Below are 7329 nucleotides of genomic sequence, written 5' to 3' on the forward strand. Positions count from 1 at the left end.
AGGATAACCTCACGTTGGCACAGAATAAAATGAAACAACGGGTAGATCAACATCGCAGAGAAAGAATTTTTTATGTAGGTGACTGGGTATTCCTACAGCTACAACCATATAAATAAATGTCCCTCAAGCAAGATAAGAAGGATAATAAATAATCACCAAAGTATTATGGTCTGTATAAGGTGTTGCAAAATATTGGTACCATGGCATACAAATTGGAGCTTCCTGCAGCGTCCCAAGTGCATCCAGTTTTCCATGTTTCATGTTTAAAGAAGGTTATGGTCGTTTTTAGATAAGTTTGTACTGATTTTTATTGATGACATGCTAGTTTATTCTAAAAATCAGGAGGAGAATGAAAATCACTTGAGACTAGTATTACAAATTCTACGGGATAATCAACTATACGCTAAGTATAGCAAGTGTGATTTTTTCAAAAGTCAAATACAGTATCTAGGTCATGTTATATCAGTAGAGGAAATAGCAGTGGATCTGGAAAAGATTAAAACCATTATGGAATGGACCACCTCAAAGAATGTTGCTGATATTAGATCCTTTTTGGGCTTGGTCGGTTACCACCATTGGTTCATTAAAGGTTTTTCGAAAATAGCTTTTCCTATGACCTCATTGTAGAAAAAGGGGCGTACTTTCCGATGGATAGTTGAATGTCAGCAAAGTTTTGAGAAGTTAAAACAATTGCTTACCACTGCACCTTTGCTAAAAGTAGCAGATCCAGAAAAATATTTTGTGGTTTGCACAGATGCAAGTAAGGAGGGTGTCAGCGGGGTATTAACACAAGAAGGGAAGGTTATAGCCTATGAATCACACAAACTAAAAGAGTATGAACAAAAATACTCTACTTATGATCTTGAGTTGACCGCGGTGGTACATGCGCTCAAAATGTGGCGAAACTACCTACTAGGAAAGAAATTTATGTTATTAACTGATCATAGCAGCCTTACAAGCTACTTTAACCAATCTAGTTTGAATGCTCGACAGGCCAGATGGACCGCGTTCTTGAGCGAATTCGACTTTGAAATGAAGCACCTTAAGGGGAAGGAAAATCGAGTGGTTGATGCATTAAGCCAGAAATTGCATTGCATCTAGGAGATACAATTTAGTCAAGTACGATCTAACCTTCCTAACATCATCAAAGAAGCATCTCTCAAAGACCCATAATATGTTTTTCTTTGGCAACAATCTTTGGAATCTTAGGAGAAGGGGGAAGAGTCTGAGTATGGTAGAAATATAGACAAAATGTTAGCATTCAGAGACAGAATATACGCTCCTAATCAAAATTCTATCAAACAATTTTTATTGGATGAGTTTCATAGGAAACCTTATGATGCTCACCCACGATACTAGAAATTGTTTTCTTCCATCAAAAAAAGTTATTTATGGCTGGGTTTAAGGAATGATGTTGTTGAGTACCTATCCAAATGTTTGGAGTGCCAACTGGTGAAGGTGGAACATCAACACCGCGTTGGTCCATTGCAACCATTACCCATTTCTGAGTAGAAATAGGAGACGATCACTCTAGATTTCATCACCGGTTTACCTCGCACTAGGAAGTAGCATGAATCAATTATGGTGGTGGTGGACAAGCTAAGAAAAACCGCTCATTTCATACCCGTAAATTCCACCTACAAAATGATGGAAATCGTAGACATATTCACGAGGGAAATTTTTTGGTTGGATGGAATACCCAAAGTGGTAATTTCCGATAGAGATGTAAAATTTACTTCCACATTTTGGAAAACCATTTTCTCTGGGTTAGGTACCTAGATTCAATTTAATACTGCTTACCATCCACATACGGATGACCAAATAGAGCGAGGGAATCAAATCTTAGAGGACATGTTGAGGATGTGTGTGATGAAACAACCGCATAAATGGGAGGACTACCTCCACCTGGTAGAGTTCACCTACAATAACGGATATCACGAATCACTAGGCATGAGCCCTTTTGAAGTATTGTATGGGAGAAAGTGTAGGGTACCCACCGATTAGAATATCCCTATTCACAGATTAGCAATGGGTCCTAATATGTTAGCTGAAATGTAGGATACAAATAAAAAGGTCCGTCAGAATTTAAAGGTTGCCCAGGATAGGAAAAAGGTTTAGGAAGATAAGAAAATATCACATAAGGAATTTCAGTTGGGTGATCATGTATACCTGAAAATCAAACCCCAGAAAAGTACCTTACAATGGAAGAGTTGTGCTAAGTTAGCACCCTAGTACTCTGGACCATTTCAAATCTTTGAACGGATTGGACCGGTAGCATACAAGCTAGCACTCCCAGGCCATATCTAGGTCAACAATGTTTTCCATGTCTCCTTGTTAAAAAATATTTGTACAATCCTTAGCATATAATTAACCGAGAAAATATAAAAGTAACAAAAGAACATAATAAGTAACATATGAATTGTTGTTGTTTTTTTTTAATTTCTGACAGCATATTGTAATTTGTGAAGGTCAAACTAGAGGGAGAATTTCTGGCAGAGCCTTTTCGTATCCTAGATCAGAGAGAAACCATCTTGCGGAAACGAGCCATCACCCAGGTTAAAGTGAAGTGGAAGTACTTTGGCCCAGAAGAGGCTACCTTGGAAGAAGAGGAAACTATGTTGGAAGCTTACCTGACACTATTTTCTTAAAAAAAAAAGAGAAAGAGAACACCAGGGATGGTGTTCCTCACAGGGGGGGAAGATGTAACACCATATGTTGCATAAACATTTACTTTGTTACCAATTTTTACTTCAATATTTTATTTTGTTAAACATAGACAGTTAAAGAACTAAGGTTGAGTAGCCAGAGCATATTTTGTTACTTATTAATTAATAATTTAAACAGTTTGTCAAAGAACTGAAAGAAATAGTTAATAAAAACTAAGGCAGTTACAAATATTTTCTCATCTGTTCTCTCAAGAGGAAAAGAGGGGGAACCATAAAGGGGTTGGAAAATGTACAGAGGAAAAAGAAGGATGAGGGATGCTGCCCAGATTTTCCATGAGCTGGATGAAAGTACCAGTGGGAAAACTGTGAGAGACAGTAAAAAGGTATTAGACTTGAGGTTGGACGATAGTCCTGATGCCCAAGATACCAGACTAAGACAAACGTATTCACTGTCAGGAGTAGGAAGGGCTCGGAGGGGGATCTAGACGTAATCGCCAGATCCGTGGCTAGGTGGAGAGACCTTCCAAAGAAAAGGGAACCACTTACACAGTTATAAATTAAGCATAACCAAATAAGTAATACATGTTGTGCTTAGTATATATTAGCTATAATGGGTTAATATTATTCATTAATAGATAGCCAACAACAGACATATTTTTGGATACATATATTCTGTCATGGTCTATTGTTAAACATATGCTATCATATTGTACTGATGATTATATCCTATTGCTTTATATAAACTAATGAATTATAAGGTAGAAGTGCCGATAGCTTTATGTTGTTCTAGGAAAACAATTAACCATTCTGAATTGACTTTACATCAGAAAATTAGAGAAATTACATTATGATTAGTCTCTGGCTTTTAGAGCGAATGCTATTATATTTTAATCAAACATGAGATGCTTTCTAGATACATAGAGCATACAGAGATTAAACCAAAAGGAATTCATTCTGGAACTATGCACTTTCTATAGATGCAACATTGAGATAATGCTAACTGTCATATGCAAATAAGAAAATGATATTTCATTTATGGAATAGTTATTACAAACTATCGCATAACCATACATATTATTAACTGTGCAAAGAAAAAGGACATTAACTGAATCGTGAGGGTTCTTCGTGGCTCTCAGTCGGTTTCCGTAGGAATAACTAAGAGCCAACCGCCCTCATTCCTGTCTAAATTTCCAAGTTACTCAAGTGGGAAACATTGATACTCATTAAAACTAGAATAATGCTCTAACCGACTAAACAAAGAAATAGAATTTAGATAAGGAATGTTCTTGAATTATAACTTGAAACCTAAACGAGAAATATCAAACAGGGCTTAAACCCGTATAGCCAAAGCCAAACCAGTTTATAGTGCCATCCCATCTCTGATAGTTCCAAACAAAATTACAACCCTCATGCAATGTCTATCAGTACAACTATGAACCTAAAAGACGACCATGCCTCGATATGGGGTTATTTATAAACCTGAGAATCTAACATTAAACACAACAAGCGGAATGCTTCCATGGCTAGCTGAAGCTATGAGGCACTTTCTAGCTATGAGTTCATCAGAAGGCGTAGTGATTAAACCGACCTGTGACTAGAAGATAGTAACCAAAGTGAGGAGAACCCTCCAACTTTTGAAATCTCTTGAAAACGGATTTTCAAGACCTTGCCTACAATTAAAAGGATGCTGAGATTAAATTCTGTAGGGTATTAAGAACTAAAACAACTGATGCAATTTATGAAGTCCAGGTTTTCACCATTACCTATGTAGGAGGAATTCCGGGCAAAAAGAAGTCGTGAGCATCTGTAAAACTTGTCACAATTGTTAGTGATTGTTCACATGCAGACCAATTCGAAAACAAACCTGTAGCTTACATGGATCTTACCTCCACAAAAGCGCAGTTTCTCCTGTCGCATCCTTCCTGGGATGTGCACAATCGTGGATAGATAATTACTTGCATGCCATGAACCAATTGATCAAGGAAATGCTTCGAACTAATGGGAAATGAAAGCAACTTCAGGATTTTTACTGTGAACAACTTCTAAACACGCTACTTGAATGCCCAGACCCCGTCGGGCCAAGGAGATTAAGCCAACACCATGGTGACCCTTCAAACCCTTAGACATGATGCAGAGCCGAACCCCAAGGTTCTGCAAAACGGAAAATAGAAGTCGCTCACAACGGAAGCCAAAAAAAATATCATACCATTGATTCCAGAGCGCGAGAACCGTCGGATCCTCCAACCATGATCCTACGGTGGAGAAACGGCCAAGTGACCAAGCGTTAGGATGTTGTCATAGCTATTCATTGAATGGAGTCAAGCATTTAATGTTTGAAGCTACAGGTGGTGGCTCAACCCTTGATCCACCCTTGTCCTCATTAAGTGTTGCTTTAAACGATGAACTGAGCATGCAGGAGTCTGACCTAGGTAGAAGATTATGGTGGATATGAAGGACAGGTCTTCATTAAATATTAACAGTCGTATAATCTAGTTTAATAACCTCGTTTTTTACCAGCAACATAGTCAATAATGTGTGGAATGAAATAAAAAAAATTATGTGTTAAATTTGTTACAAGTTTTTTTTTCTTATTTAGCATTTATATCATGAATATTTCTTTTCCTTTTGAATGGATTTGGAAGATATTTCCCCCCTAAAAATATATATATATAAATAGAATGAATTTATATAAATTTAATCAACAGTCACATGATTACTTCGTATATTCACTTTATATATTAACATTATAATAAAAAAGTATTTATATTTGATAATATATTGATAATAAGTAACAAATTATTAACTATGCATACATATACTTTATATTAATAAAAATATTGATAAGAGGGACGTAATTGTGTAATTCATTAATGTTTTAACAATAATTACCATTATATAATTTATAAATTTATAGTATAATATTATACATTTATGTATTCATATTTATTTATCAATTTTTAATTTGGTTTAATATTTAAGTATTTATATTAAAAAACAAGTCAGGTTTACTTGGTTGTATTTAGTTGGAGTGGTAAAGATAAACTACCAAAATTATTTTAAAATGATTCATCCTTATACATTGAAATAAAATAACATAATAAAAAACTTAATATAAACATAAAAATAATAAAAAATTCTATTTAATAGAAGGTTTAAGGTGAAATTCAATCCATATGAAATTTCTAAAGATGATAATTCGTTTTATTTATAACACTTTTGAAAAAAATAACAATCATTTTTATATAAAGTTTACATTCAAATCAATAAAAAATGGATATTTTTTTCTTTATAATCATAATTATAAGAAAATTTTATAATCTAAAGATAAAAAACATTTTCTATGTATTAACATATAAATTTAATTGAACAATTATTAACACTTTTTATGTAAAGAAATGCATTCAAGTAAAATATGCATATTTAAATACATGAATTGTATATAATATTTCATAAATAAAAGTCATACAATTTTTTGCATTTTTTATCACTAGCTCTTCAATAAATCAAATGCTATCTTGAATATCATAGATTTCTACCCATCCATAGTGCATAGAAATACCAACAAAATATGTGGCGAAACTATATATAATATTCTAAAGATTGATACCCTTTTAAACAACATTTGTTATAAACCAAATTTTACTTTTAAACACAATAATCACATTCAAACCAACATCAAATTTAGCAAGATTTTGTCAAAACTTTTGATGTTAAAAATGTAGGTTTTAACCCCGTACAGAAATTACCTACATACGAATTCTAAAACACAGAAAATAAACAATGCAAGAGCATAACACATAAAACACATATACACAGAGATTTTCCCCTGGATCCCAAAACCGGGACTACCAGCTTGATTTTTCATTATGTTCCTTTCAATGTTACAATACACATTTATACATGTTGAAGCATCCAATACCATGGACCAAAAACCATCGCATCCAAAACCATGGACCGAAAACCATCGCGTCCAAAACCATGTGCGAAAATCATGCACAAAACCATAGGTAGGTCCACCCAACCTAACATAGGGTCCAAAACCAAAATTTTCCGGGGGGGTTACCTGCACCCCTCAAACCCCCTATGACCCCCCTGCTACACAATCGGTGCAACAAAGGGGGAGGCTCCACCCCCCCTCTAACCCCCTGGTTAACTACACGGGCTAGTCATGGAAAGAATATAACACAACCCAACATTCTCCCACTTCTTGTTTTCTTTCTAGAGGGGGCCACAAGAGAGCTTAGTCATTTATCCAGCCCTGCAACACCCATTGTTTCTCTACACCAAGAGAACTTCTCAGATCTCACAGATTTTGTCAATGCATCTACAGTATTCTTCAAAGTGTCCACCTTTACCAGCGACACCATTTTGTCTTCTATCATATCCCTTACAAAGTGATACTAAACATCAATGTGCTTTGTCTTTGAATGATATGCAGGGTTCTTTGCCAAGAAAATTTCACTTTTGTTGTCACAGTCTATCCTTATTGCTCCTTGTACTAACCCCATACTTGAACACAATCTCTGCAACCAAACTACTTCCTTGCTTGCATGAGTGGCTGCCATGTATTCTGCCTCTGTAGTTGATAGTGCCACTACAAATTGTTTCTTACTCATCCAACTGACTGCACCTCCAAATAGTTTAAACACATACCCACTTGTAG

This window comes from Pinus tabuliformis, chromosome 8 (genome assembly GCF_031772625.1).
Source record: "Pinus tabuliformis cultivar Carrire ecotype Pingquan chromosome 8, CPIR1, whole genome shotgun sequence".
NCBI lineage: Eukaryota > Viridiplantae > Streptophyta > Pinopsida > Pinales > Pinaceae > Pinus > Pinus tabuliformis.